This window comes from Mauremys mutica, chromosome 10 (assembly GCF_020497125.1).
Source record: "Mauremys mutica isolate MM-2020 ecotype Southern chromosome 10, ASM2049712v1, whole genome shotgun sequence".
Lineage (NCBI taxonomy): Eukaryota > Metazoa > Chordata > Testudines > Geoemydidae > Mauremys > Mauremys mutica.
Genome location: NC_059081.1, coordinates 41,090,130 through 41,105,552, shown reverse-complemented (window position 1 = coordinate 41,105,552; position 15,423 = coordinate 41,090,130). Strand labels below are relative to the sequence as shown.

General features: G+C 38.6%; 1 protein-coding gene across 8 annotated transcripts in view; it reads left to right on the top strand.

Annotated features, from left to right (window-relative positions):
* CHN1 (chimerin 1) overlaps positions 1-15,423 on the top strand; it is a 169,889-nt gene that overhangs the window by 72,084 nt on the left and 82,382 nt on the right. The gene's annotated exons all lie outside the window — the stretch shown is intronic.

Here is a 15,423-nt window from a genome sequence, read left to right as displayed (position 1 = left end):
CCATAGACAGCCCCTAGCTACCCACTCCCTGCACCCTGAGCAGCTTTCAGCACTCAGGAGGGCCCCCGCCCTTGAGTTATATTTTGGTTGCGTCCCCCCACAGGCTGGGTGGCCTCCTGAGTGAGTCAGGGGGCGGGGTGGCGTTCTCTCTCTGGACCACGCTGTGCGGAGCTGGCTCGAGCCCCACCAGTTCTTCCCCCCATAATAGAAGTAAAATTATGCCTGTGCCCAAGAGTCCCCTCTCAATCTTGCTGGGCCCTGGCGTTTTTATAGCATGTTGAGGGAGGCCTCAGCAAGAAAAACATCGAGAACCCCTGCTGTAACATCTGTGAGGGTAGAGTCCTAATACATGTGTTATGGTCATGTGTTGCAGGTTTGGTGTTTATCTTCATGCTTCCTTTCTGGTTTTCAGAGGTTTAAAATTAGCCACTCTCTGCATTCTGGAAGGGCACAAAACACCATTGGGGCATTTAATACATAATTACTCTTGTAGAGTTGGTCTAAAAATTTTAAAGATCATGATAGAAGTTGAAAATTCAAAGTTTTTTCTGTTTCACAGGATTCAAAACACATTTTTATTTTTTTTAAAGTTTTCTGGGGAATTTTTTTTAATCAAAATCAAAATTTTAACCAAAATAAAAATCAAACCCTCTCATGGCTGCTTTGTACCTCTCCCATGCTGCAAAGCTGCTAAAGCACCATGGAATCTAGCCAGTCAGAGAATTATCCTTGTGTACAGAGAGTCCCAAGGTGTCCCCTGGTGACATAGGCCCAGCATAAGTCAAATGCAAGGGGTGTTCCTATGGAGAAAGTGGACATCTGGTGATTCACAATTGTCAGTAGAGCAGCTGGATATAAATCAAAGCAGCTTGAGGGGCCTCAATCACAATAGTGTAAAATTTGGTGTAACATTCCCTGGCCCACTCCAGGGTTGGAGGAATGTAGAGATGGCTCAACACCACATTGGCCACATCCTTTCCAGGATCCTGCACCAAGTGTCACTCAGGTGAACCAAAGAATCTCGCTCCTTGTATATAGAAATTCTGCCAGTTTCTTTTAGTCTGACTGGTGGACACTTGACCATCTGTGTTAATCTGAGTCATTGCCTTCCTCCTAAATTTGTGAAGCAAGATTCCCCTACAGAGAGAGAGAGAAAGAGAGTGTGTAGGAACAAGAGACCACCCACATCCCTTCTCATTCTGTTTCTAACTCCTCTGCTTATTCACACCTTGTCAGACTCTCATGACATGAGATGTTCAGATTCACTTCACTTCACACTAAAGATTTTTACTCATGGAACTCTGTGTAAAGAGATGGAGTATACTGTAAGCATTACAAATGTAGAGCAACCTTCCAAATCACTAGATAAGTAGACTTAAGACATGGGACTGTGTCCTCGAGTCCAGTCCACTACTATTGCAGGCAACATCCTTATATAACCCCATGCATAAATTTATCAAGGCAGTTGAGTTACACCAGGAATCAGTTTACCCCCATGTAGCCCAAATAAATCCATGCCAGATTCTTTGGAAACAGAGTGAACCATAATAGCAGGCCACATCCTTGTGTACAACCAAAATGCATAGAATGCCAATTGGGTGGTACGCAAAGGCTCTTCTTTGCACTGTCCTAATCCCAATGTTGCTCTCTTCTTGCTATTCCTTTTGTGCTCTCAGCATAGTCTGAGGAGAACTCTAACTTAGTCTGGCTGTAACAATGTGGGCTAAAAATATTAGACAACAATCAGTATTGCATAGGCGCATACTGGTATGTCCCCTTTTTCTCTTGTATGCCAGCAGCAGAGTGGGTGTTTGGTGTACGAGTCCCGTGTAGAGATTCCAATCAGGCTGGAGCTCAGGCTCTGAGACCCATACCTTCCCTGAGTTTCAGAGCCTTAGTTCCAGCCCTAGCTGGAACGTCTGCATGACGCTTTTTAGCACCATAGCTCAAGACCAGGTCTGTAGACCTGGGCTCTGATACTCACTGCTGCAGGGTTTTGTTGTTTGTTGTGTAGAAGTACCCTATGTGAGCTCTACAGCACCATACAGTCATCTTGGCTCGGGGGTGATCCTAGTTTGTGTGGATTGGGTTTATGGCCACAATGGCTGCCCTACATCTAGTGATCTCACATCAGTAGTGTCTTTCAGCCAACAACCGCAGAGCCCGTCATAGTTAATTAAACCTCACAACTCCTGTAAGATAAATAGAACAAGACAAGATGAAATATGGGGTTTTAGGTTTTCTAACAAATATTTATTTCCTGTTCTAATAAGAGAGTGGACCAACAGTTTTCCCCCAAATAACCTTTACACATGAAGTTTCTCAGTTAGCTAGGTTATCTATAGGCTGTACTGAAATATGCTTTCCATTTTCATGGGGAGCTGTGTTTTGATTAGTCTTGATGATTACTTTCCTTCTTTGTTATTAGGTAGTTTGCATCTTTACTATTTTTGTTCCAGCTCGAGTACCCTTTTACATCCATACATGACGAAAATGCACATCTGCTTAAAACCTTTACTAAGGAAAACAAATATGTCATAGTTTGTCTCAAGGGTAGAAATGAATTCACAGGACAGAAGAAAATGAATAAGTAAATGCATTTTTACCCATGTTTTACAAATATTACTAGCAGGAGCAAATCGTTGCCTATATATTGGAGTCTGTATGCAAGAATAAAAGTGTTATAACATACATTGTAATGGAAATGAGATATTCCTAATGGATGAAAAGTCCTGGAAATTCCTAATTAATTCCTAGCGGTTTTAGATTTGCTTTTAAATGTCAGCAAAACAGTAGGTCCATGCTTAATGCCAAGACCTAGAGCAAATGATGATAACAATAAGACATCACTCACAATGTAGGTTTTTGTGATTGAAAGCTTGTTTAATAATTAGGATGAGGATAAAAAGGAAATGGGGAGAGAATGTACTTGTGGTAGGCGTTGAAGTGTGATCGCACTGTATGTTCTTTTGCGCTGATATCTGCTGCAGCAGGTTTAGTTGGTTACCATGGTTTCCTTTCCTGCAAATCCTATTGTTTCAATATTGTGAATCAATGGAAATAGGTTCTGCAGTCTGATTAAAAAAAGGTAATTCTCTTAGTTGTGATTATTAATCGCTAGTTTTGTTTACAAATGGGTAAATGGAGGTGGCATTGGCATTGGCATTGGGATATAACTCTTGAGAGAAGTTAAATGTCCAAAAACTTACTGATTCTTAGTTTATTTTGCTGATTTTATGTACTGTGCAATAATTTGAAGTATATTTTAATAGACTGCACAGTAAAAAACACTGAAATTTTGAGGTGTATGTAAAGAAATTTGCCACTAATATTATTAATATTAATTATAGAATTAATTTTTACTTTAAAGAATACATAATATGGGGTTCAGGCTCCGGGCAGCACTTATCTCAAGCAGCTCCTGGAAGCAGCAGCATGTTCCTCCTCCGGCTCCTTCATGGAGGCGTGGCGTGGTGCTGGCCAGGTGGCTTTGCACACTGCCCCATCTGCAAGCGCTGCCTCTGCAGCGCCCATTGGCTGTGGTTCCTGGACAATGGGAGCTGCAGGGCTGGCGCTTGGGGTGGGGGTAGCGTGTGAAGCCCCATGGCTGCCCCTAAGTGTAGGAGCTGGAGGGGGGACATGCCGCTGCTTCCGGGAGCCATGCAGAGCTAGGTAAGCCTCCGACCCCACTCCCCAGCTGGAACTCAAGGGCCGGATTAAAAGGTCTGATGGGCCAGATGTGGCCCACAGGCCATAGTTTGCCCACCCCTGAGGTAGAATATCTCCGGCCTAATCCATGGATATCTAGGAATTTCCTTAGATAGATACCCATGTGATTTCAAGCATCTCTATTTTTTCTGCATGGCCTATTCTCTTCTCTACTAGACCATGACTGATTGTTCATTTCTCGTATGTATCACAGCAAATGTGTGATTGAGGAGGGGTTTGAAGGCTGGGATGGCTTCATGTTTCTCTCTGTTTAGTGACACATCTGCACTCAGCTGTGCCAAGCCAATCTGTGTGTTGCAGTGCTCGGCCTCCTTTTGGTGGTCTATGGCATGGTAGGGCCCTCTGAATAAAGAGTTCTCTCTGTTCCTGGTGCATGCCTATTTGAGTGCTTTATTACCTAACTGTGGTGCTTGTTTTCTCTATGGTTTTATAAACACTAACTTTGTGGGGACCTCATCCTGTTTGCGTCACCCTTCTCTTACTCCCATGGTATTGTCCTGTTCCCTAAAAGTCTCTTGCAGTTCTGTTATAGTGCATTTTACATTTTTCCGAGAAACTGGCCTAGAAATCTCTAGTCACTCCTGTATTTCCTTGGTTGTGATGTGGGTGAGTTAAAATTACTGGATGACTAAAATTAGGGTTTTATTTTATGTATTCGTCCAGGATGCATAAATCCAGGGCTAGATGCTTGTTGTTATGTTTGCATAAACATAAATAAATTAGGGCTGTCAATTAATCGCAGCTAACTCGTGAAATTAATTACAAAAATTAATTGCGATTAAAAAAATTAATCATGTTTAATCACACTTTGTATTGCACTGTTAAACAATAGAATATCAATTGAAATTTACTAAATATTTTTGGATGTTTTACTACTTTTTCAAATATATTGATTTCAGTTACATCACAGAATACAAAGTGTACAGTGCTCACTTTATATTATTTTTATTACAAATATTTGCACTGTAAAAATGATAAAGAAATAGTATTTTTCAATTCACCTCATACAAGTACTGTAGTGCAATCTCTTTATCATGAAAGTGTAACTTACAAATGTAGATTTTTTTTCGTTCTATAACTGCACTCAAAAACCAGAACAATGTAAAACTTTAGAGCCTACAAGTCCACTCCGTCCTACTTCTTGTTCAGCCAATCGCTAGGACAAACAAGTTTGTTTACATTTACGGGACATAATGCTGCTCACTTCTTATTTATAATCTCATCTGAAAGGGAAAACAGGCGTTCTCATGGCACTTTTGTAGCCTACACTGCAGAGAATTTACGTAACAGATATGCTAAACATTTGTATGCCCCTTCGTGCTTCGGCCACCATTCCAGAGGACATGCTTCCATGCTGATAGCGCTCGTTAAAAAAAAAATGCGCTAATTAAATTTGTGACTGAACTCTTTGGGGGAGAATTGTATGTCTCCTGTTCTGTTTTACCTCCATTCTGCCATGTATTTCATGTTACAGCAATCTCGGATGATGACCCAGCACATGTTCATTTTAAGAACTCTCACTGCAGATTTGACAAAATGCAAAGAAGGTACCAATGTGAGATTTCTAAAAATAGCTACAGCACTCAACTCAAGGTTTAAGAATCTGAAGTGCCTTCAAAAATCTGAGCAGGATGAGATGTGGAACATGCTTTCAGAAGTCATAAAAGAGCAACACACTGATGCGGAAACTACAGAACTGAACCACCAAAAAAGAAAATCAACCTTCTGCTGGTCGCATCTGACTCAGGTGATGAAAATGAATGTCAGTCCACACTGCTTTGGATCGCTATCGAGCAGAACCCGTCATCGGCATGGACGCATGTCCTCTGGAATGGTGGTTGAAACATGAAAGGACATATGAATCTTTAGTGTATCTGACACGTAAATATCTTGCAATGCCGGCTACAAAAGCGCCATGCGAATGTCTGTTCTCACTTTCAAGTGACATTGTAAACAGGAAGCGGACAACATACATATTTGTTTGAGTGATTGGCTGAACAAGAAGTAGGACTGAGTGGACTTGTAGGCTCTAAAGTTTTACATGGTTTTATTTTTGAGTGCAGTTATTCTTTTTTGTACATAACTCTACATTTGTAAGTTCAACTTTCGTGATAAAGAGATTGCATTACATTATTTGTATTAGGTGAATTGAAAACTACTATTTCTTTTGTTTTTTTACTGTTCAAATATTTGTAATAAAAAATAATGTAAAAAAAGTGAGCACTGTACATTTTGTATTCTGTGTTGTAATTGAAATCAATATATTTGAAAATGTAGAAAACATCAAAAAATATTAAAATAAATGATATTCTATTATTCTTTAATAGTGCAATTAATCACGATTAATTTTTTTAATCGCTTGATAGCTCTAAAATAAATGCAGACTTCTGACAGATCCTGGATTCACTGACACTTGCAGTGACCAGAAACCTACTTTCCACCTTCTGCTGGCTGCATGACTGCGTCATTACCTCTCAGATGGCGATATCGCCACACTCCTTTGTTATCTCCATGAGATACTAATTCAGTGCGCTCTGCTTGCAGTCTTGAATGCTACTTGGAATCTCCAACTGATGCAAATTGCAGCTGTCTGCCATTTAGATTGCTGAGAGTATGTTACACCTCCGCTTTGCTCTTTGCATTTATTGCCAATTTGTTCCCAGATGAAATGCAATATGATTACTGTCTTCAGAACAGTTCTTTGCCTGGGTTCCAGTTATCTCAGAAAATGCCCTCCTCTCTCTCTCTCCTCTCCCCAATACCTGTTTTCCACCCACTACTTGTATTGGCTGGCAGGAATGCTTTGGATGACTATCCCAAGGGTGAGCTCATAGGAGCTGGCTATTGTCTGGGGTAGGTTGTGTCCTCTGGAATTTGCTCCTACTAGAAATATTTCGGTGCTTAACCCTGGCCCATAGGAGAATGCTTTGTACAACTTATCTCTTTGTTCCAGGTTTCCATTAAATTCTGCTGTTGAACCCTCATTTCTGGCACTGTTATGGAAGTAAATTTGGGATTATTTGAGGGGATAATGTTCAAGCCTGTATGTTCAAGATTTGGGGGAAATGGTTATTTTGTACTTGATCTATCTTATGTAAATGCATCTGGGGACTACTGAGACGGACTCATTATAAGGGTATGGAATGATGATAATCCTTTCCTAACCTTAATGAGTAATTAACTGGCTACTTGCAGCCTCCCACAGACTGGAATGCTTTTTTTCCTTATGGTTCATGTCGTCTTGCTGTGTTCCTGTTCTCCTTCCCTCCTCTTCCCATCTGTTGTTGTTGTCAGTTCTGTTTTCTTTTGGCTAGAGCTTCAAAGTTATCCTTGGCTGTTCTGTAAATTGCAGACTTTTTCCTACTATTATAACTTCAGCACTTTCTGGAGATGTGTTCATTCCTTTAGTAGGTTTTGTTTTCTAGATAACCAATGTCCAAGACTGGGTTCAGTGTGTCTAGCGTATGTCAAAGCTTCTTGCTGAGCACATAGTTCATGTTTCACTACAGTCACTACTGTACTACAATTATCTACTCATTCCACAGCAAGGGAGGATGGTCTTGTGATCAAGGCACTGGACTGGAACTCAAGAGATCTTCCTTCATTTTCTGGTTCTGACAGACTTCCTGTCTTACTTTGGGCAAGTCAATTAATCTCTCTGTGCCTCAGTTCTGCAGCTATAACATGGAGTAACAATACTTCCTTTCTAGGGTGACCAGATATCCCGGTTTTATAGGGACAGTCATGATTTTTGGGTCTTTTTCTTTTATAGGCTCCTATTACCCCACAACCCACATCCCGATTTTTCACACCTGCTGTCTGGTCACCCTATTCCTTTCTCTCACTATTTGTCTGTCTTGTCTGTTTCATATGGAAGACTGGAATTTTGGAAAAGAGACCTAAAAGAGTTAGTGGGAGTTGGTCACCTATCTTTCTTAGGTCCCTTTCAAAATCCCATCCAAATCTCTTTGGAGCAGGACCTGTATTTCACTGTGTTTATACAGTGCCTTGCACAATGGGGCCCCAATCTTGGTGGAGGCTTCTAGGCACTATTGTAATTTAAATAATAAATAAAAATAAAAATCCAGTAGCTCAAGTGTCAGAAGAAGTGTTACCTATATTCGATGTTGTGTTCTCTTCTTGAAGAAGGCCACGACTCTAATTCCTTTCTGGCTCCCACCAGTAATGTTGCTCCCCGCCCAACCTCGTATCTTGAGGGCTGCAATTTAAACACATATCTTCCAGCCAGTCCTTTAGTTGCCCTTCTTCTATTGTCTGCCTTAGCAAATGGGCTGCTTTATAAATATGCATTTGAGGAACCATTTTTAAAGCTTATTACTTATGCATAAAAAAAAAGAAATCCGTCAGCAATAAATACCTTGGCCTTTTAAAGCTTTTCCCCCCCAGAAAAGAGCGAGTTCCATAATGTTGTTTTATTTCATTGTTGTTTTTATCAAACACACTTTTAATTATTCAAGCACATAAAGCACTGTAAATAATAAATGTATTCGTGCCAAATTTCTCCCTCACTTATACCTGTTTTATACTTAAGGTAATTCGATTGAGTTAAATGGCAGTACTCCTGCTTTATGCCAGTGCTAGTGAGAGGAGAATCAGGGCCATTTCTTTTAACATTCATAAACTACCAAATGGAGTTTAATACATTTGGTAACAAATATTTGTGTGTGTATATGTGCCACATATACGGTACACACATTTAGGGTGCCAGTTGGATGAAATCTTTTACATTTATTCTGTTTCACTGAGTCCTACTAAAATGAAAATCACTGGTAGGATAGGTCATTTTAATGGGCGTATTACTTTATAATGAGTGTTTATCATCTGTTCTCTCCCATTTGTTAATGCAGCAAGCATTTTAATGGCAGATCAGGCATCACACTAAGAGAATTAAATTTTTATAGATGATGGAGCACCACAGAACAGCAATTAAACTATTCCTCTGCAATTTATTTATGTAACCATGGTCAAGAGAAATTAAGGTGGAGGTACATAAAAACAGTAGTTTATCTGTTTTGATTATGAGCATAGCACCTGTTTTGACCTACTCAGATACGTTTCCCTGAATATTATAATTATTACATTCAGTTAGTAATTTAAAGCAAAATTTATTCAAAAAGACTTCATAGTACAGAGCTTTTTCTTTTTTAACTCCTAGTAGGTTTTGCCAAGGGAACAGTGGGAAAGACTCTAGACTCTTTTCAAACAGTAATATTTTGCTAAATAACAGCTGACAAATGTATATAAAACATGGCACCTTTCATCCAAAGAGCTCACCAGTATAAACAAACTACTATGTGTAGCTTTCACCTCATAAATCACTGAAATGTGGCCATGTCTTGTAAGGAAAGCAGCAGCTTTCAAACAGCACACAGCAATATTAAACAACAGTTCAGGACAGAAAAATAAGAATTCCTTTTTCAGTTAAAACTACAGGATGACTTTGGAATTTAGAATTAGAATTTAGCCAGAACATGAGGGCAAACACCTCATCTCTCATAAGAAGTATCATAGGAGTTTTAATGATTACAAATAATTAGAACCTTCGTTTTAAATTTCATCAAGACTACAGAACCAGAAGCATTTTACCACCCTTATTCAAAAGTAACTACAAGAATAGCAGCAGATGCTAGTGGTCTAATGGGGGCAGTGTACTACAGCTCATGGGACATTGGACTGGGAGTTGATTGCTACTCCCTGCTCGGAAACTGGCCTGCAGTGTAACCCTGGGCAAATCACTTAACAATTCATTTTCTTCATCTGTAAAATGGAGGCAAAGCACTTTGAGATCTCCGAATGAAAAGAGCTATGTAAGTACTACTCTATCATTATTATTACTCTATTACTCAGACATAGCCTAAACCCTTTTGAATTTTATCCACTAGCCAAGCATTATAAGTCTTATTCACAAAGATTTTGGGTTTTGTGCACCATCAATACTAAAGCAAATATCAGTAAAAGCACCTCAGGGCAGGTTTTGAATCTTAAAATGTTTGTTTGTTTGTCTTTCACCTGCCACGCTACTTGAATCTCTGTTCATCTATATGTAACAGTAATTTGCCTTAGATATCCCCAGCCTCCCCTGATTAATATAAATACTAATATTTTGTTAATTCCATTACTTGTTGCAATAAGAAGTCTTTACTTGCTATTAATTCCCTTTTTTTAAAAATCGGTAATCAGTTTTAACAAATGTGTATTGCTATTGTTTATTAAATATTATGGTAGTCAAGCAATGAAACTTTATGGAGAACAAAATCAAGACAGCATGATCAGTAAATTGTATTGTGTGGTATACAGTTTACCAAAGAAATGAGTTCAGGCTGCAGGAATTTCAGAGGCCAAACTTGTATTGGAAAAAGTAACTATAAAATGCAATCACAGCCTGTAATTGGTCTTTAGCGAAGCTGCAAACTCAATTTTGTCTTAACCGTTGAGTTTGGTAAAAACAACTTTAGCAGAATTTAAGACTCATGGAAATCTTTCCATGATGATTTTTAATCAAATGGGAGCTTTTAACCAAATATTTGACTGCAATGTTTGCAACCTAAATGCTGAGAACCTGAAAGTGAAATAGCCTAGTCAATAAAAACCTACTTAAACAATTTGTATTATCCTGGTAGGAAAAGAATAAGCGAATAACATTAATAGTGAAAAGCAAATTGCACTTTTAAAATTCTTTCAGTTTTAAATGATACAAAGGGTATTAGGTAAGGAAATTTCTTGACTTTTATAACTTAATACTGACCATCAAGCCATATGTTTTCTTACATTCACAATTTAAATATTTATGTGGGTATAGGGAACTAATTTAAGAACAAGTTGTTTTTAATATGAGAAAACTATGTCGGCAAAGAAATGGATTATAAACATGGTATGAAAACTGCTTAAATGAAACCAATGGGAATCACACTAGTATAAACGAAGGTGCAATGTGGACCATATTCTTACAGAATGTTATAGAATGATGATCATCTCTCTATGATAATGATTGCTATGAAGTTTCCATTTCAAGCCTGATTTTGCCCTCACCCTTCTATAATTTACCAGGAAAAAATCAGTTCATAGAGGACTCAAAATTAGAAGCCTAGATCTGAGATTAAGATTGAATCTTTATGCAAATATTGAAATTTGGTGGACACTAGGTTCCTAAATTATGACACCCTCACTATAGAAGGGTGATTCATAATTCCAACTTTTTGACCCTTAGCAAAAAATCAGAAGATAAAACAAGTTTTACTAGATATCCGCAGCTGAGATGTTATTCTCAGACCCAAAATTTTGTTGATTAATTTGAATTTTCAAAAATTGATATTTTCTTTAGTAACATTTCTAGAAAATTTCTGCTCCAGGTATGTTACTATAGGACATCAGAGGCCTGCTGGAGACCTAAGCTTTCCTTTAAGAAAAAAGTAAGGCTTCTAGCCCTTTCCCCAGCGGCAATAGACCTCGGAGTGTAACCTGACCACTCGGGAGCTGCCAGGTCCAGGTGAGTCATTAGCCCTTCCTTTCCATGGGATATATTGAGGAGAGGGGAACTAGTGCTCCTCTACCTTCACCACCCAATCAGCCACATGAAGGTCAGCAAATAGAGAAAGTGGTGACTAATTAGTGCATTCCCTGACTGCTCCTGAGTCAGAGCTAACCGTTCACCTAGACCCTCTGCTCCTGGTAGCTCCTACCCTAGCATTAGGTTTCTGGTGGGACTTTCCTGAGGGGGCATAGGAGTAAGCATCCCCCTATGACTATATATTAAAAACTGAGGAAGTTCAACCCAAATAACTTTGCTAAGATTTGCTTGAGAACTGCAATCTTAACTCTTGGTTTTCTGTGTTTTAACATTTGAGGGATTTTTAAAGTCTGCGTCTCCTGAAAGGTAATTTACTCCGCTCATTGATCTGCACTTACTACTTTAATTTCACCTTAACAAATCTCTCTGATATATATAGAAAGCACACTGGGACTTTCATGTTATTGACTCTGATTCACCACTGTTACTCCTGTTAGTGTAAAGCCAATGAAATCAATGAAGTGATATGGACATAAAACAGGAGTGACATAGTGAAATTAGAGCCAGTAAACTTTTCATCTCCATAAAATACTAATGTCAAAGCCAGTGATATTATTTTCATGGTATCTATTAGCAAACAGGAACAATGTTAGGGAAAATACTACTACACATTAATAACACAATTTTTGCCTAATAAATTGTCTCTAACATTTGTATAAGATGACAAGTGAGAAAAATCAAAGAAACTCAGTTAAAGATAAAACAAAACATAATGTACTCCATTGTTTGTTATTTTATTACATGCATTTGTAAAGCACTCATCATATGTAGTATCAGCTAGGTACCGCCTCTGCTCTTGAGTCATGCTACAGCAATTGAGATCAGCTGCTGACACGCTAGAGTGTACAGTCTTCAGATTCAACTGGGAGGGGCTGCTAGGAGGCAGTGAAGGGTCCCTTCATTTTCAGTGAAGGGTCATCACTTGCAGACTCTGTTGCCTATCCTGATGAGACTGAGTCCAAGTTTGCTAACCTTCAGGGCACGCTACAAATCCTGTATGTTTTCCCAGACACTTTGAATGAGGAGGGTTAGAGACGGTGAGGGGGATGGGTGGCAGTTGGTGGTGGCACTAATTCCGGACACAGGTTTGTCATTGTATATATTTTGTAAACACACAAGTGCATGTGCCTAGAGCAGTGCATAGGTACATTTTTTAAACAGCAAAATATATTAAGTAGGGGCAGTGAAGCATACTACAGAGGTGGATGACTGGTGGTATGTTGTACAATTGGTTTCACACTGTTGCATTTGTACTTTTAAAATCCATATTCATAGAATATTCTCAAAAATCTGGATGGTTTTGCGGTTATTAAACATCCTCCCTGTGTTTCATCAATGACTGCTGCATAAAGAGCAGATAGCTGAGAGTCTGCATTACATCTTTTTAGGGCTAAGGGACCTAATTGGTCTCTCCACTCCTTTATTTCTGGCCACTATTGCCCCTACACTTTAATCCACTTTCCCAGATTGTATTATCCTCTCTGCCCCACTGGCAGCCAAATGGGCTAGATAGAGCAATCGCCTTTCAAACAACTTTGAATAAAAAAAGTCCTTTATCTTTAGGTCAGCTACTTACAAACAAATGTGCAATAGATACACTAAGAATGTTTTGATGACATGTCATAGTCCATTTTTTATTCTCTTTCTTGGCAAAGCATCTGGTATTCCACTGTTAACTGAAAGAGAGCGTACATTGTATATATCTTGTTTTCTGTTTATTAAACAAAAAACAGCTGTTGCTAAAGCCTCCCTTTTGAAGGAGAATGTTAGGAAGTTCAAGCATAAAATCTGTAACCTACTTAGTTCAATAGCCATGTAGAAATGAACAAGGTGTAGTAATGTTATAGATAAGGTAAAAATACCAAAAAACACGTCCTGATGGAAAAATTGAAACCAAGATATCAATGTAGGTAAAACAAGATCGAAAGGATTGAAACACAATTATTTTTTAACAGAGAGCTTGCAGCTGCACCAATAAGATACATGTTGTAATTCATCAGGATAGTAATATTATAGAGTAATAAAGAGATTAAAAAAGGGCACAGGGAAGCAAAACCTGGAATTCTTTATTAGCCTCTAAGGCCCTTTATTCTTAGGGTCCTGAGTATATCTGAAACTTACTCAGTTCTGACTTCCTTTCCTGGAAAATCCTAAAGCCATAAAGGATATGCTGTGTGTGTTATTTCCATTGACTTTAGTGGGAGTGTGTGATGGTTACACACATGGGCTCCAATGTCCTGAGCATCCTTACCCCCTGTTCACGTCACTGGGAGGTGAAGGTATTCAGGATTTCACTTATGGAGTTAATCTCATGATCAGGTGTATGTTACTACCACTGTGCTCAGCGATAATTTAACAAATAAGGTGCAGAGCCTGTTTTCAGTGCAGGAGTCTGGCTGTGTCTCTGTTGTTTTGCTTTTCATAAAATCTTTCAAAACTCTTCATTCACACAGTAAAAACAAGTTTATGAAAAAGCTAGTGCGTTACCCTAAATACACATGTATAATGGAGAAACTGACCCCACCACTTGCCAAAATGTGGTGAGATGCTGCTATTGCTTACTGTACTTTAACTTGCCTGTTATCTCATTGTGTCCAGTTTGAATCATTCACCTGTTGCATTTTATCACAACCTAGATTGTGAGCTCTCTGGGGTAGGAATTGTTTTTTACACTGAGTTTGTACAGTTCTTAGTACACTGGAGCTCTGATTGTAGAATGGTGCCCCTGTACTCTGTTGTAAAACAAATAACAATAAACAATTGAACATTGGAATTTCCAGATAAGTCCAATGGATGCTGTAGATCAGTATCCTGCCTCTGACAGTGAATACTATCAGTGCACTAGAGAAAGAAGGAAGAAACTCAGTAATGGAATAATCTTCCCACAGAAGAAGTTTCTTCCTAAAACCTGTCAGATATTGGTTGGCATATGCCATGAAACCTGATGCTCTATATACCTAAACATTTTTATATCCATTTTAATGTAACTGTGGCTGTTCTCATTATCTGTATAAATGGCTAAGCACTTGCCCTCAGTAATGCCTTGTAGCAATAAGTTCTGCAGGATAATCTTGTGTTGTCTAATAAATGTTTCCCTTTATCATTTTTTAATTTGTTGCCTTTCAGTTTCACTCTGTGAACTCTTCTTCCTTTATTATACAAAAATGTAAATAGAAACATTTGATTCATCTTGTGTACACGTCACCCACTAATTTGTATACATGTTTCATATCCCATCTTATTAGTAAACAGGATGTGAACGCCCCTGAAAGCTACTTGAAAAGAACCTTAACTTTTATTTTTAAAGCAGTTCTTGAATTTACAGTTTGTGTTGGTTTATCTTTTTTTCCAGTTTAAATTGAAAACCAGAATGCTTAATTTTAATTGAGAATCAATTATTTTACCTATGTTCTGTTATTAAAATGCATACCTTTTCAAGAACCTTTAATTACTTCTTTTGAAAAATACGTATGTTTCAACCTAATACTAATCATACAATTTTGTGCTTTCATCTGTTTAGGTAGGCTCCATTCAAAAGACATACTTATAGAAGAGCACCTCTGTTTTGTGTGTGTGTTTGTTTTTTAAACAGCAATATGCAGCTTTCATTTCAGAAATTAAATCTGAAGGGGGAGGTATTTTGGTTTTAGGATTGATTTGGCCAGTTAGATAGCATAAAGAAGTCTAATACCCGACACAGCAGCACTTACTGCTGTCTAGCCAAGGAGTGACATTGGAGTCAGAGGTGAAAGCAGCGTCTTGCTTCCATCCTCTCTGCAGGAAAAGCATTGGTAGTTGCCAAGTGCACACACTGATGTCTGTTCACGCATGTGCAGATGGCTTCAGAAAGCAAATTGTTCCAGGCTTTCAGTAAGATTTTTGAAAAGGTGCTAGAAGTCAGGTGGAGTCAACACACTCATTTATGGTTATTAAAAGGTTACATCAAAATGCTATTCAAACCAGGCTGCAGAATTACTAGCATCAGATAGCCTATGGCTTAAATATCCTGTATATTACAAAGATTTGCTTGAAGCATAGCACAGAGGGCCTTTTGTAAAAAGCTTGAGGAGTTAGTCCTTGGCATTTGGCCAGCAATAAAGAAAGCT